This window comes from Pseudophryne corroboree, chromosome 6 (genome assembly GCF_028390025.1).
Source record: "Pseudophryne corroboree isolate aPseCor3 chromosome 6, aPseCor3.hap2, whole genome shotgun sequence".
Classification (NCBI taxonomy): Eukaryota; Metazoa; Chordata; class Amphibia; order Anura; family Myobatrachidae; genus Pseudophryne; species Pseudophryne corroboree.
In genome coordinates this window covers 558,806,857-558,823,912 of record NC_086449.1, presented here as the reverse complement: position 1 = coordinate 558,823,912, position 17,056 = coordinate 558,806,857, and positions in this window count along the sequence as shown.

Sequence of the window (17,056 nt, the reverse complement as noted above, 5' to 3'; positions counted from 1 at the left end):
ATGTTATATCTGCCTCCCCTGCAGTGCACATGGTTTTGCCCAACTGCTAACACAATTCCTGCTGCGATCAACTCAGAATTACCCCTATTATTTCCTACTCACACACGTATTGTGCGACACTATTGGTGAAGGTCAACCGCAGTGTTTAATCACTATTTCTGACGCACACACGTACTGTGTGATGCTGTGGGTGAAGGTGGTACCACAGTAATATATTTTATTTCCTACTCATACACGTATTGTGCATACTCTGTTAGTGTAGGTCAAACGCAGTGTTCGATCAATATTTTGTACTCATACATGTATTGTGCAACACTGTTAATGAAGGTCAACAACAGTGTTCGATCACTATTTTGTACTCATAAAGATGGAGCCCTCCTCATCTATCTCTTGAACAGGATTAATTAAGCCAGGACAGTCGGACTTAATCCCCTGCTGTCTTGTTCTCTCTGTATTGTATTGCAGCTAAGAACAATAGATGAAAGGCTTATGCTAATAAGCCTTGGTGCACCTAGGCACAGCAGAGAAGCCTAGATGAGCGAGGCTCCACCTGTACATGTATTGTGTGACACTGTGGGTGATGGTGGTACCACAGTAATATATTTAATTTCCTACTCATACATGTATTGTGTGAAACTGTTGGTAAAGTTCAGCCACAGTGTTCGATCATTATTTCTGACTCATACACGTATTGTGCGACACTGTTGAAGGTCAACTGCAGTGTTCAATCACTATTTCGTACTCATACATGTTTTGTGTGACACTGTGAGTAATGGTGGAGCCACAGTAATATATTTTATTTCCTACTCATATATGTATTGTTTGACACTGTTGGTGAAGTTCAACCGCAGTGTTTGATTACTATTTCTGACTCATACACGTGACCAATGTATTGTGCGACACTGTTGGTGAAAATAAACTGCAGTGTAAAATTACTACTTCTAACTCATACTTGTATTGTGCGACACTGAATGTGGTACTTTTTTTTTGTAGAAATTGTGGTGTGTGCTGTACCCCACTTCATTCATATTTGTGTATAGATATCAAGAATGAACAATTGAGAGGAGAGCAGGAAGCACATACTACTAGTGGTGCAGATTCTGCCACTAGTCATGACAATACAAGACCATCAGCATCATCTACTAAGGCAGATAATTATAGAATTTTACAGTGGTAAAGAAAAAAAATCAAAAGGAAAGTTAGCTGCAGAGGCAGTAAGACAAACTGTGCATTCAGAATCACAACCATCAGACATTCTTGAGAAACGTTTAGGGGTGTCCACTTCAGCTATGTGTGAGTCTGACATTTCTCACACTGTCCTCATAGAGAAGCCTCTTTCACCTCCTTCCATCATTTCTGAACCATCTGCACATGTGGGGAGCAGTACAAGTAAAGATAGTGATGATGATGAGGACTTAATAGAAACTGAGGATTCATGTGTGGCAGTGGAACAGGATTAGGGGAATGTGTGTACTACTACTATCTAACACTGAGGAGGATGTTGATGATGATGTCTGTGTAAGTCAGCCACCGGTGGCGGCAGTTGTTGACCATGATTAAAAGAAAGTCATTGCAATGCCTGGGCATAAATCCAAAAAAGCCACCTCTTCAGTGTGGGATTATTTTTACCCCAATCCTGACAAGTTAGTAGATGTAGGAACGTTAGCCATCTAGGCACCTCCTCCGTGTTACGTAATTTACGGTGAAGACATGAAATTTATTGTACAAGATTAGAATGTAATTAACACCTCATCATCAACATCCTCAGAATCATTACTTATCAGATGTAGTCCTTCTAAAAAATAGTTTTGTGGGGCCTAAACAAACCAATCATTTAAGCCACAACTGACAGTCCTTGTTGCTGAATTGATTGGTTTGTTAAAATGTGCATGTCCGGTTCAATATATACAACATAAGAGTGGATGGGAGGGCAATTTCATCTTGCACCTCTTTTCTTTGCATTATGTGCTGTTTGGAGCATTGTTGACCTTGACGACAAACATTTGTATAGTTTATTAAACTGCCACCCTGTCTGTCACTGCAGTGCCATTCTGTTTCCTAGATGTGCCATGATGAAAATTTAAGTGCCACATGTTTGTGCGGCCCACTGCTGTTGCACATTTAGTCATCCAGCTACCTCTGTGTAACCTTTTGGCCTAACCTGGATGAAAACAATATTGTGAGCTATGAGGTGGTCAAAATTGACTAGAAATGAGTGGAAATTAATGTTATTGAGGTTAATAATACTATAGGAACAAAAACAGGCCCAAATTCTGCGATTTTCACTGTTTTTATTGTATTTATTTTTTTAACTACAGATCCAAAACAAATACAGATCCAAAACTCGCAAGGGAGGTTTTGACAAAATAAATACAGATCCAAAACATGAAGGAGATACAGATTGAAATCAAGAACCGAAAACCCGAGATTTGGGCCTGAGCACATCCCTAGTTGCAAAGTATGGTTTTGCAGTTGTTATTCAGAAGACTAGTTCACATATGCCACAATGACCCACATTCAGAAGATGTAGCTTTGTGTGGGTTCCCCCAGTGTGTGGGAATCCCCATGAAAACCTTCTTGTTGTTAATCCAGTTTTGGGCCCATAACCCCTATAAATATTGCACATACGCAGAAGATATGGCATGTAAAGGTCAGCAAATCCACTGGTTACAACATGCAATGACTGCAGAGTGGGTGGTGCCCCAAAACTCAGGGGTTTGTGTGCACTGCACATCTGGCACCTATTATAGATACTCCACTGGCTCTTTGGTTGGCATTTCTAAATTGCTCTGGGTCAACACAACCAGAATTTAGAGAATATTGACCTTTAGGAATAAGTGTATTTTTTCAGTCTCTCTTGCCATGTCCTCAACGAGAAACACAAAACAATCATCATGTTAACAACTAGAAAATATTTCAGTAAAATCTATTTCACTGGATACAGATAGAAACTCAAACATGACAGCATTATTGTAGTGTATTTTGCTTGGACTATAAGTCTTTTACTTTTCAAGGGCAAACTAAGTTTCTATGGATAAAATAAAATAAAAAAAATGTAATCACAGTATGTAGTTAATAGTTTAAGTCTGAAAAAACTATTTATCGAACATATGGTAGACTTAAAGTAACATATGGTTTGGGAAATATATTTAAATCTTATTGATATTTCACCTCAACAAATTGTTTTAAATACACTATACTTGGACGTCAGGAGTCAAGAAAATATACTTTCAGACATTTTAAAACAATGTTTGTATTCTAGACTATTTTGAATAGTTACATTTGTATTGAACTTTAATTAAGTAATAAAACTGTCAATGACAGTCTTGTATTCAAAAAGATGTATGATATGAAGTTGTATTTCTCATATTCATTGGAAGCAAATTTATATTGCAATAAAATGCTTTTTTTATGCAGGTGAATGCTGAGTCTCGGGAGCTGATTGACAGGTGAGGGGGAGCATGATCATGAAGATGTGGTGGATACGTTTTCCTTGTATGCTTGAGGGTATCAAGAACTGTTTAAAAAAACAGGTATTATTTATAACATTTACCTATATAGTGCCAGTATAGTAAATTACAATTGGGAACAAAACAGTAATAAAACAAAATGATCTGCTATAAAATGTACCACCTATAGGGAAACACACAACTGACACATGATGAAAAGTACTAGATAATGCAAATGTCTCCAGGCAGATTGCAGTGCTTATTGGTGGGCTATATGATCCAGTCAAACACCAGTGTTAGCTTGGGGATGTTTGAATATAGAAAGAACATATTTTACTGTATGTGTGGACTGTTAAAGGGTAAGTAATTAGTAGAATAGCTTTATGGAGGTTATGTAGGTTGTTTTGGAAACGGATGAGCTTGTCTGATTAACTGAGTTTTCAAAGAACCCTTGAAGGTTTACAGGCTAGATGAAAGTGTTGTGCAAGGAATGGTATTTCACAAAGTGCGTGCAGCTCTAAAAAAGTCGAGTAACCATGAATGGGAGCAGGTACTATGTGTGGATGAGAGATGCATGTCTTGTATAGAGTGGAGGGGCTGGGAGATATTTTGAGATAAATAATGACATGTCTGTTGTAGTTTGATTGATAGTCTTATTTTTACATTTAATTATTTATATTGTGCTCGGTATCTGTAAGAACACTTTTTTTGGAAGGTTCTTGGGGAGCCCAGTTTCTTCATTGTCTACATTGCAAAGGGACTGATTTATAATAACTCTTAGCTTACAGACTTTAATTATGTCCTTATGCGTAATTAAAAACTTTTGAAGATTCTCTTATAGGGCTGCTTCTAAGGGAAAAACCTGTTAAATAATATAAATTATTAGTGTATTATGGAAATATTTCTAAGGTGACAGGACTGGGAGAGAGACTGAATGTGAGCAATAAAGCAGAAGTAACTTTTAAGGATGACACTAGGGCATAAACCCGATGGTTTGGGTACATCTCCGATGGTTGGGCACCTGTGCAGATCAGGTCCTGCACCATCAGAGGCAGTACCCCCGGAGCTGCAGCCTGATTTACAGGCTGCAGCTATTTGGGGCCAGAGAGTGGGAGCGGAGCTGGGCAGCATTCCTGAAAAATGGGGGCATGTCAGCATTTCTGGGAGTGGAGAGGCCATGGGCTATGTCTTCCAATGCAGATTTCCTGGCCCCAGTTACAGAGCTGCGAGGGCGACCTCAGGGTTACTTAGATGGGAAATGGTCTCGCAGATGAATCAATGCTGCATCTTAGGATGCAGGACTCAGATCTGAGATGTCAGCAGTAGGTGTCTCTTTCCCTCAGACACCTCCTGCTGAATCAGTATATTTTCACATCATTGTTGCTTTCAAAGATGCAGCAGTTACAGTATGTGGACTACATCCATCTCTGAATCAGGACCCAAGATAGCAATCTTAACTTACTGTATGTCTCGTTGCTATGCAAGGTTTGTACCTAAATGCAGTTTTAGTAAATTGCCTCTAAATCACAGACCACTTTCATATTGAATCTTGTGACTTAAGTAACACCACTACTCTCCACATTGTAGTTACAGTATATTTTAGAAGAATGACATGACGGCTCTCCAAATATAAGGTCATAAATATATAATGTAACTTGGACTACTGTATCAGACATAGGGGGTAATTCAGAGTTGATTTCAGCAGCAAATTTGTAAGCAGTTGGGCAAAACTAGGTGCATTGCAGGGGGGGGGGGTGCAGATATAACGTGTGCAGAGAGAGTTAGATTTGGGTGGGGTGTGTTCAAATTGAAATCTAAATTGCATTGTAAAAATAAAGCAGCCAGTATTTACCTTGCACAGAAACAAAATAACCCACCCAAATCTAACTCTCTCTGCAAATGTTGTATCTGCCCCCCCTGCAGTGCACATGGTTTTGCTCAACTGTTAACACATTTGCTGCTGCGATCAACTCTGAATTACACCCTAAAAACCTAAGCTCATATGAAAAATGCTGCTGCCATTTTATTGTAAAATGAATGCTAAAGATGTTCCCAAAGGACACGAGAAATATAATGCAGCCATGTAATGCCTTTAATGCAGTCATGTAATACCTATAATATTTACTGACTTCTTGAAAACAATAAAAAAATATATTAAGATCACAAAACATGTTCTGTTCTTATACAATAGCATATATTTAAAGACCTTTGTATCTGCTCACAAGATGTGTTTGCATTTGCTGAGTTTTCTTTACTTTTCATATAATCATTATATAGTGTTGCTATACCGTATAACTGTGTATGTGACATGAGTGGCTTGCCTAGTGACCAGTGCTGTATTTCACTCTGACATTTGTATTCACAGTTAAAACCATGTTCACGTTTACATATCTGAGTTCAGTGTCGGACTGGGGCGTGAAGGGCCCACCGGGGGAATGCTGCTGTAGGGGCCCATGCTTAAAAGGTGTAGTCGGGTTCTAGTGGGGGCGTGGCCAGCCATCACAGAGGTTTGGATAACCATTACAGCAGGCATGTCCAAACTGCGGCCCTCCAGCTGTTGTGAAACTGCATATCCCAGCATGCCCTGACACAGTTTTGCTGTCAGAGAATGCTAAAGCTGTGTCAGGGCATGCTGGGATGTGTAGTTTCTCAACAGCTGGAGGGCCGCAGTTTGGACATGCCTGCATCACAGGGTCTGTGACCCTTGGTAAATATATAACAAACCAATTTATTGTGAAGTATAATGTAGCATATGTATAATGCATAAATCCAGTGCACTAGTAGGGCCCACCGGTGGTTTTCCCTGTTCCCTTGTGGGCCAGTCCAACCCTGTCTGAGTTTTCCATCTATCTCTGGCTACATTTTTCACAGCTCAAGAATGTTTGTCTGCAACCATGATCCTGTCTGCAAGGAATCACCCTTTATACTAATTAGATTGCTGAACATACTGATGAACACACCTCCCCCTAATATAGGGCTTTATTCAGGTTTTCTAGTAAAGCAAAAAAGCAAGCAACTGGGCAAAACCATGTTGCACTGCAGGTGGGGCAGATGTAACATGTGCAGAGAGATTTAGATGTGGGTGGTTTGTGTGCAAACTGACATCTAAATTGCAGTGTAAAAATTAAGCAGCCGGTATTTACCCTGCACAGAAAAACGATAACCCACCCAAATATAAATCTCTTTGCACATGTTACATCTACTACATTTGCAGTGCAACATAGTTTTGCCCAGTTGCTTGCTTTTTTGCTTTGCTTTCAAACCTAAATAACCCCCCTATTGTGTAGTATTTAAGAGCATTATTAATTATGCCTGCATTTGTTAAGGCTGCATTTTAAGGATGTAATTTCATCTAAATCTAAAATGAAAATCTTTTTACAAACACTGCAGCTCAGGATCATTATGTGGCCTCTCCTCACCTCTGCCATGAGAGCACCAGGACCAGGACTACTACCCCTCTGGCTGAGAACATCAGGACTGCTCCTGGGCCTATCCCTTAAGGCAGGGAGCTGTGGGGGGAGAGCACCAGGACAATGCTCAGCTGCACTGGCATATTTACAATGGGTGCAGTGTGTTCTGTGCAAACAAGCCCCGTAGGGTCCAGGGGGGGGGGGGGCACACACTGCACACCCTACAACTACTGTTTAAATACTCACCTCTCTGGAGTCCTTCACCAATGGCAGCATCTCTAAGCAAATTCCTGAAAATGATGTGGTGCCCATTTTTCCAGAGATTTGCGCATACACAGTATGGAAATCTCAGGTTAAATGGCCATTGCGCACTAGACTCTGGGAAAGCGCTACAGTCCCCTAGTGACCCTAGTGCCCAGAGTCTACAGCGCTGCCAGCTAGAGAGGAGGGGGACCAGACGGAGTCTGCACACAGGCCTTCTCCTCTCTAGAAGCATCCTTGCTTTAGTGTGCTTCCCACATTCTCATACCCACCCATGCTGCTCTCATGAGACCAGGACATTTATAATATTATCAAAATAATATTATCCCAATTCTCCTTCTTCCACTAGTTACCTGCAAATGTGTTCTCTTCTTACCATGTGCTTTTTTTTATCTTACAACGTACTTCCGCCCCACCGTATGCTTTTCCTGTAATGTGTACCTCCACTGATTGCACACCCTGCCAGCTGCTACCTACACAGTGCACCCCATATGAATGCCTCAGATGGTTCCTCAGTGGGCAGGATGTACTTCACTTAGATCTTTCCATGCAGGGTATATTATATAACTACACAAGTCAGTCACAAGTGTCAGTTTTCCCATAAATGCATTGGGCCTTTATATACTGTAGCTCACCTCCCACAGTGTAACCTTCAAAGTGCGCCCAACATGGTTGCCTCATCTGGTGCACTTGTGGGTGGGATGAAAAATATGTGGACCTGACAGTTTTGTTGGGACCCTCCTCTGAGCATTAGAAAACTGCAATCACCCCCATTTTGTGTCATCTTTTCTAGGGAAGACTATTCCACCCAGGGCAAACCTATGCAGTGCGCCCAAGACAGCTGCCTCCCGTGGTACCTTGTGAGGGTAGAATACACAAACCATGGAAGTTTTTACCCAAAAGGGCTACACCAATCCGGCATTATGCAAAGTTTTCTTTTTTATGTCTGTGTGGCTTTTTTTGTCTGTAAATTGCCTTGAGCCCTGTTGGATAAAGAGCGCTGTATAAATAGAATTATTATTATTACAACACCTCCTAACTAAAGTGCAAAGGAATGTTAAAAGCAGAAATAATGGTCAAGTATCCACAGGGTTAATTCTGTAGTATAAGCAACTTATAACAGTTTGTATAATGTTAGTCAAAATGCAGTCAGAGAGGGATGCAGTCATGTGACCGGCGCTCTGGATCCCATCGGTCACCATGCCGATGCCATAATCCCGAGCGCTCAAAATGCCATCCAACAGAATGCCGACACACAGGGTCTATTCCCACTCGTGGGTGTCCATGATACCCATAAAGTGGGAATAGAACCTGTGGTGAGCGCAATGAGCCACGAGCCTGCTACATGGAGAGTGCAGCAAGTAGTGTGCAGCCACACATCCAATCTCTTGCGGCTTGTAACAGTATCCCCCCTTGAAGAGGGGTTAAGGAACACATAGATCCTGGTTTCCCAGGAAACTGTCTAAATAAAAGTATTTTTAGTCTAGGAGCATGGAGACCTCTCTCAGGAATCCATGCCCTCTCCTCAGGACCATAACCCTTCCAATGGACCAGAACCTGACCATGCACAAACTTGGAATCTAAGATCTTCTCCACCACATACTCCTGATGTCCACGGACCAAGACTGGAGCAGGTCTCCTCGTCCTTCTGGCCCAAAACCTCCTAGAGATAATTGCAGGTTTAAGCAAGGAACAATGAAAAGTGTTATTAATTTTCAGGGACCTGGGTAACTGCAAACGGAATGCCACAGCATTGACTTGCTGAATTATTTGAAATGGACCAATACTGTATAACGGGGCCCCAACTTTTGGGATGGTTGTTGAAGCTTAAGCTTAATCTCTCGTTTTGAATGTACACGGTCTCCGGAATTTCTCAGCAAACTTCTTAGACTGGACCACAGAATTCTCCAACACTTGATGTACCTTTTTCCAAATCTTCCTACAATGTGACACAGTAGAGGAAGATGAATCTGCTTGCTGAGAAGGAATGAAGGCATTTGATTTGGGATGCAGACCGAAAACACAAAAGAATGGAGACATGCAAGTAGAGGAATGTCCAAAATTGTAAGCAAATTTTGCAAAGGATAGATGATCAACCCAATCATTCTGACACTTGGAGACATAACATCGTAGATATTGTTAAAGGGACCTTTTTTACATGTTCAGTTTGCCCATTGGACTGTGGGTGGTAACCTGATGAAAGACTAAGGTTAATTCCTAACTCGGAACAAAAAGCCCTCCAAAAACTAGCAATAAATTGGGTACCCCTATCAGAGACAATGTCCTGAGGTAAGCTATGAATTCTGAAGATATGAAGAATGAATAAGGTGGCAAGATCCTTGGCAATAGACAGTTTGGTCAAAGGGACGAAATGAGCAATTTTACTAAAACGGTCAACAACCACCCAGATGACCGAACATTTTGAGCATTTTGGCAGATCCACGATAAAATCCATGGATAGGAGAGTCCATGGTTTTGATGGCACAGATAGAGGTAACAACTGCCCTGCAGGAAGAACACAAGGGGTTTTGTTTTTGGCACAGACAGCGCATCCTTTTACATATTCTTGTACATCTGAGTTGATGGTTGGCCACCACACGGAGCGTGACAGACGATCCAAAGTCTTAGAAAATCCTGGCTGTCCAGAGGTCTTACTGAAGTGAAATTTGGACAAAACAGCAGCTCTGAGATTTTCCAGTACAAACAGAAGTCCAGGGGGAGTTTCGTCTGGAGCTTGAGTTTGAGCTAATTGAATGCGTGACTCCAAATTCCTCAAAAGACCAAAAACAATACATTTAGGAGAAATAATAGGCACAGGTAACTTGACACCCTCTTGATTAGGAACAAAACTACGAGACAAGGCATCTGCTTTCAGATTTTTGGACCCAGGCCTATAAGTAATCACAAAATTGAACCTAGCAAAAAACAGTGCTCATCTGACCTGCTGGGAATTTCATCTTTTTGCTGACTCTATGTAAGCCAAATTTTTGTGATCGGTGAAAACAGTTATTGCATGTCTGGCCCCCTCCAACCAGTGTCTCCACTCCTCCAAGGCCCATTTGACCGCCAAGAGTTCCCGATTTCCCACATCATAGTTGACCTCAGCTGAGAAAAACTTCCTAGAGAAAAAGACACAAGGGTGGAGTTTGCTGTCACCTGGATCCTCCTGCGAAAGAATAGCTCCTACTCCAACCTCAGAGGCATCTTCTTCTACGATGAGGGCCAGATCTGGATCAGGATGATGAAGAACAGGGGCTGAAATAAATACCTTCTTAAGATCTTCAAATGCCTTTACGGCCTGTGGGGACAAATTAGTGGATTCCGCACCTTTCCTGGTTAAGTTCACAATAGGAGCCACAATAGATGAGAAGGAGTGGATATATCTCCTATAATAATTTGCAAAGCCAAGAAAATGTTGGATAGCTTTTAAATTAGTGGAACGAACCCAATCAAGAATGGCCTGGAGTTTTTTTAGGATCCATGGAAAACCCCTTGGGGGAGATTATATATCCCAAGAAAGTAATTTTCTCCACTTCAAACTCACACTTTTCTAATTTAGCATATAAGTCATTCTCTCTGAGTTTCTGAAGAACGGCCTCAACGTGCACCCAATGTTCTTGAAGGGTTCGTGAATAAATAAGGATGTCGTCCAGGTACACCACCACAAAGTTTCCTAAAAATTCATGAAGAACATCATTAATCAGGTCCTGGAACACGGCTGGAGAATTTGAGAGACTGAATAGCATTACCAGGTATTCATAATGGCCAGAGTGGGTATTAAAAGCAGTCTTCCATTCGTCTCCCTGTCTAATCCGGATACGTTTATATGCTCCTCGAAGATCAATCTTGGAAAAAATTACAGCCTCCCTCAGCTGATTGAACAGGACCAAGCTAAGCGGCAAAGGATAGGAATTTTTGACTGTGACCTTATTCAGTCCCTGATAGTCAATACATGGTCGAAGAGAACCATCCTTCTTGGCCACAAAGAAGAACCTGGCCCCTACAGATGACTTTGAGGGGCAAATGAATCCCTTTTCAAGACTCTCCTGAACATACTCCTCCATTGCCTTGATTTCCGGTAAAGATAGAGCATAGAGTCAGCCTTTAGGGAGTTTGGCATTGGGCATCAGGTTGATAGCACAGTCAAAGGGATGGTGAGGTGGCAAATATTCAGCCTGATGTTTGGAAAAGACATCAGCCAAGACTTGGAATTGGGTTGGCAACACTTCAAGAAGCGGTACTGTAGTCCTCACAGGAACCATCAAACATCTTGGGGAACACTCTGGACTCCAGGAAACCAGATCTCCAGTACTCAAGTTGAATACTGGGTTGTGTGTTTTGAGCCAGGGCAACCCCAGGACCATGGGAGTTAGAGGACAATGTACGAGGAAAAAATACATCTCCTCAAAATGGATGATTCTGACAGTAAATAGAAGGAGCGATGTCTGAGTTTTCACCTGCCCATTAAAATGTGGATTCCCATCCAAGCCACAGACAGACAAGGGTGACTCCAGATAATCTATAGGAATCTCCTGGGCTTGAACAAACTCCAAACCCACAAAAGCCTGAACTTCAAACTGAATGGTCGTTGTGTAGATATTAGCAGGTAGCATCACCAAATTATTTGGGAAGATGGAAGAGAGACCTGAGAAAATCACCCTTTTTTTTTTTACTCAGGTTTACTTGTTTTCCACCTTTTGTGGGCAGGTGTTCACCAAGTGCCCTATACCCATGCAATACAAGCACAAGCCAAGATTGTAATGCCTGGTCTTCTACTGAGTGGTAAGATGGAAAGCTCCAATTTGCATGGGCTCCACTGTATTTTCTAATATGTCAGGAACTGCCCATCAAGACAACGGGGTTGGAGCCTTCTTCTCCATCCTCCATTCACGGATCCTCCGATCCACTTTACTGGCTAGCTCCATGAGGGTGTCCAAAGTTTCTGGAGTCAGGTACTGAACCAAGTAATCCTTTATTTGTTCAGTAAGTGTCACGATCCGGGTATCTGGACGCCATTTCTTACCCATCAGATGCCTCCTAAGGCTGGCTCAGCGCTCCAGGACCGGATCCCATCTGTTATCCTGATGTGTACATTCCTGTATCCTCTCCTGTCACTCTGGGACGCTGTCACAGTAAACGCCATATTACACCTGGCATGGCGTCTCCCGCGGCCTCCGCCGCCGTCCCTGAACTTCTGCATGCAGAGTGTCTGAGTGGCGATTACGTCAGCCGCGGCCTCCGCTGTGTCCGCGTGGTTGGATGTGCATCTGTCAGCCTGGCGCCTCCTGTCTCCGGTGGCCGGCGCCGCCATTACTGTTTTCATTACCACATGGATTACAAACCAAACTTCCCTCCAAATGTCTGCATGGGCGCAGCCATCTTGGATTCTGTCAGCTGATCATTTCCACCAATCTGTTCTCAGTATTGATAATCTGCATAATTGCCTAGCCAATCCCTTCCTTGCTGCAGGTATAAATACACTGTGCCTGAGCAAGGAAGGCGTCAGTGCTTTGGTTGTCAAACCTAGTTCCTGTTTGTCTCTCTCCTGTGATTGTCTTCCAGGTTCCAGCTCCTGTCTCAAGACTTCCACCATAGAGACCCGCACCAGCATTCCACCTGCGGTGTAGCCTGACTCTCCAATCCATTGTGGATTCATCTGTTTCCAGCTACAACATTACCTGCTTCCAGCTCAGCTTCCAGCAGAGTACAGCTTCCCTTAAAGGGCCGGTGTCCTTTCTACACTTTACCACTCTCCACCGGTATTATTATTTCTCCGCTCTCAAGTTCTACATTTCAGTTCATATTTCATCGCTCCCAAGTTCATTTATTATTTAACTGGTTCCAGCCAGTATCCACTCCGTGCTAACAACAGTCTGGTTCCAGCCAGTATCCACAGCAGCTGTTTTATCTTCAGCAACCCAGCTTTTCCTGGAACACCAGCTGGCACAATCCTGGGTTATCTCCATTGCTACAGTCGGGCCTGGTAAGGACTTTCCATCTAGAAGATCATAAGAACTATCTCACACTACCAGTGCCCTGTGGCTCCTGCCATCCTGTAGTACCCAGGAACTGTATTTATTCTTTGCTGACTTTTACGTTTTCTTTTACTGCTGCTGTGTTGCGGAGTTGTCATAATAAACATCATTGACTTTTATCCAAGTTGTCGTGGTCATGCCTTCGGGCAGTTATTATTCATGTTACTTACATGTCCAGGGGTCTGATACAACCTCCCAGGTTCCGGTACATCTCAGCCCCTACAACTGAGGCTGCCTCCCGTCAGCTCAGGCCCTCAGTTGTGACAGTAAGCACTGACCTAATGAATCCAGCCGGAGACCAGGATCAAGCGGCCAGGCCGATGCAAGAACTGGCAGCCCGACTAGAACATCAGGAGGCTGCACAGGGCCACATCATCCGCTGTCTCCAGGATCTCTCTACTCGGCTGGATGGGATTCAGACAACTCTCCGTGGATCAGGCGCGTCTGGTGCGTCAACCACAGTGACTCCAGCTATAACCCCACCCACCTTACCCATTTCTGCTCCACGTCTTCATCTTCCAACGCCAGCAAAATTTGACGGATCTCCAAGATTCTGCAGGGGATTTCTCAACCAGTGTGAGATTCAGTTTGAGCTACAACCTGGCAATTTTCCCAGTGACCGTACAAAAATTGCCTACATTATTTCTCTTCTCAGTGGCTCAGCCCTTGATTGGGCATCACCGTTATGGGAGAGGTCCGACACCCTGCTATCTTCCTACACTGCCTTCGTGTCAACATTCAGGCGCATCTTCGACGAGCCAGGCCGGGTAACCTCAGCTTCATCCGAGATTCTTCGTTTACGCCAGGGGTCACGTACTGTAGGACAATATCTGATACAGTTCCAGATCCTGGCATCCGAACTGGCATGGAACGACGAGGCCCTGTATGCTGCATTCTGGCATGGCTTATCTGAGCGTATTAAAGATGAGTTAGCTACCAGAGACTTACCTTCTAAGTTAGATGAGCTAATCTCACTCTGCACGAAAGTTGATTTACGTTTCAGAGAGAGAGCAACTGAGCGTGGAAGATCATCTGCTCCAAAATCTTCTGCTCCTCCTCCTCGTCAACTGTCACCATCTAAAGATGAGCCCATGCAACTTGGCCGTTCCCGTTTAACTCCTGCTGAGCGCCGAAGACGTCTCTCCGAGTTTCTCTGTCTCTATTGTGCAGCTCCGTCTCACACCATTAATGCCTGTCCCAAACGTCCGGGAAACTCCAAATCCTAGCTTGCCAAGGAGAGGGCCGGCTAGGAGTAATGATCTCCTCTCCATCTCCTCAAGATTGTAATCTCCCAGTCTCGCTTCAAGTTGCTCAACGTTATCGTAACGTCATTGCCCTCCTTGATTCCGGAGCAGCTGGGAACTTTATTACCGAAGCCTATGTTAAACGGTGGTCCCTACCCACCGAGAGACTTCCTTCGTCCATTTCTTTAACTGCCGTGGATGGCAGCAAAATTTTTGATGCAGTTATTTCTTTAAGGACTTTACCAGTTCGTCTGAGAGTGGGAGTTCTTCATTCCGAACTTATTTCTTTTTTAGTGATTCCAAGAGCCACACATCCTGTGGTCCTGGGCCTTCCATGGCTCCGTCTTCACAATCCTACAATTGATTGGACGACTACGCAAATCCTGGCATGGGGTTCCTCCTGTGCTGAGACATGTTTGTTTAAAGTATTGCCTGTCTGTTCTTCCTCCCCCAGGTCGTCTGATGTTCCACCTCCTCCATATCAAGATTTCACGGATGTGTTCAGTAAAGCTTCTGCTGATATCCTTCCTCCTCATAGAGAATGGGACTGTCCGATTGATCTCGTTCCAGGGAAGGTTCCACCTCGAGGCCGAACTTATCCGTTGTCTCTGCCTGAGACGCATTCTATGGAGGAATATATTAAAGAGAACCTAGCAAAGGGGTTCATTCGACCTTCTTCTTCTCCAGCCGGCGCAGGCTTCTTTTTTGTAAAAAAGAAGGATGGTGGTCTGCGGCCGTGCATCGACTACAGAGGTTTGAACGACATTACCATCAAGAACCGTTATCCTTTACCCCTGATTACTGAGCTCTTTGACAGAGTTAGCGGAGCTACCATCTTTACAAAGCTGGACTTGCGAGGTGCATACAATCTCATCCGGATCCGTGAGGGTGACGAGTGGAAGACCGCCTTTAACACCCGTGACGGACATTATGAGTACCTCGTCATGCCCTTCGGATTGAGCAATGCTCCAGCTGTCTTCCAGCATTTTGTCAATGAGATCTTCAGAGACATTCTATACCGTCATGTCGTGGTCTATCTAGACGATATCCTCATTTTTGCCAACGATTTAGAGGAACATCGTTTTTGGGTTAAAGAGGTTCTGTCCCGTCTCCGTGTCAATCATCTCTATTGCAAATTAGAAAAATGCGTCTTTGAAGTCAAGTCCATTCCGTTTCTAGGGTACATTGTGTCCGGTTCCGGACTAGAGATGGATCCTGAGAAACTACAAGCAATCCAAAATTGGCCGATACCCTTAACCCTCAAAGGGGTCCAGAGGTTCTTAGGGTTCGCCAACTATTACCGAAAGTTTATACGAGACTTTTCCACCATTGTGGCGCCTATTACTGCTTTCACTAAGAAGGGTGCTAACCCGTCCAAGTGGTCTGAAGAAGCCATGCAAGCATTTCATCTTTTAAAACAAAGGTTCATCTCTGCGCCTGTTCTGAAACAGCCTGACATCGACTCTCCTTTCATCTTAGAGGTGGATGCCTCCTCCGTTGGAGTAGGAGCGGTGTTATCTCAGAGGGCTAAAGATGGCCATTTACACCCTTGCAGTTTCTTCTCCCGGAAGTTCTCCCCAGCTGAGCGCAACTATGCCATTGGCGACCAGGAGTTGCTAGCCATCAAGCTCGCTCTAGAAGAGTGGAGGTATCTGTTGGAGGGAGCTTCTCATTCAATCACCATACTTACAGACCACAAGAACCTTTTATACCTGAAGGGCGCACAATGTCTCAACCCTCGTCAGGCCAGATGGGCACTTTTCTTTTCCAGGTTCGACTTTAAACTCCAGTTCTGTCCGGGCTCTCAGAATCGCAAGGCCGATGCCCTTTCCCGCTCATGGGAGCAAGAAAATGAGTCAGAGTCTTCAGACAAGCATCCTATTATAAATCCGTTGGCATTCTCCACGGTAGGGATGGACTCTACGCCCCCATCAGGGAAAAGTTTTGTGAAGCCGATGCTAAGGAAGAAGCTCATGCATTGGGCCCATGCTTCCCGTTTTGCCGGACATACAGGTATCCAAAAAACCCTGGAGTTTATCTCTAGGTCATATTGGTGGCCAACTCTGAAAAAGGACGTCTTGGAGTTTATTGCATCTTGCCCAAAGTGTGCCCAACATAAAGTATCCCGCCAGTCGCCTGCGGGGCAACTGGTTCCACTATCTGTTCCCCGTCGACCATGGACCCACTTGTCGATGGATTTCATTACAGACTTACCCATGTGCAACAAGTTCAATACCATCTGGGTGGTAGTTGACCGGTTCACCAAGATGGCACACTTCATTCCTCTCACCGCTCTTCCGTCAGCTTCCAAGTTGGCTCAAGTATTCATACAAGAGATCTTCCGACTCCACGGTCTTCCTGAAGAAATTATCTCAGATCGAGGAGTTCAATTCACAGCCAAATTCTGGCGAAGTTTATGTCAAGTCCTCCAAGTCAAGCTAAAGTTTTCCACGGCTTACCATCCTCAGACCAATGGTCAAACCGAGAGGGTGAATCAGGACTTGGAGGCCTTCCTCCGCATCTATGTGTCCTCCTCTCAAGATGACTGGGTTCAATTACTTCCCTGGGCCGAGTTCTGTCATAACAACCAGTATCATTCTTCATCTGCTTCAACACCATTCTTCACTAACTTTGGATTCCACCCTAAAGTCCCTGAG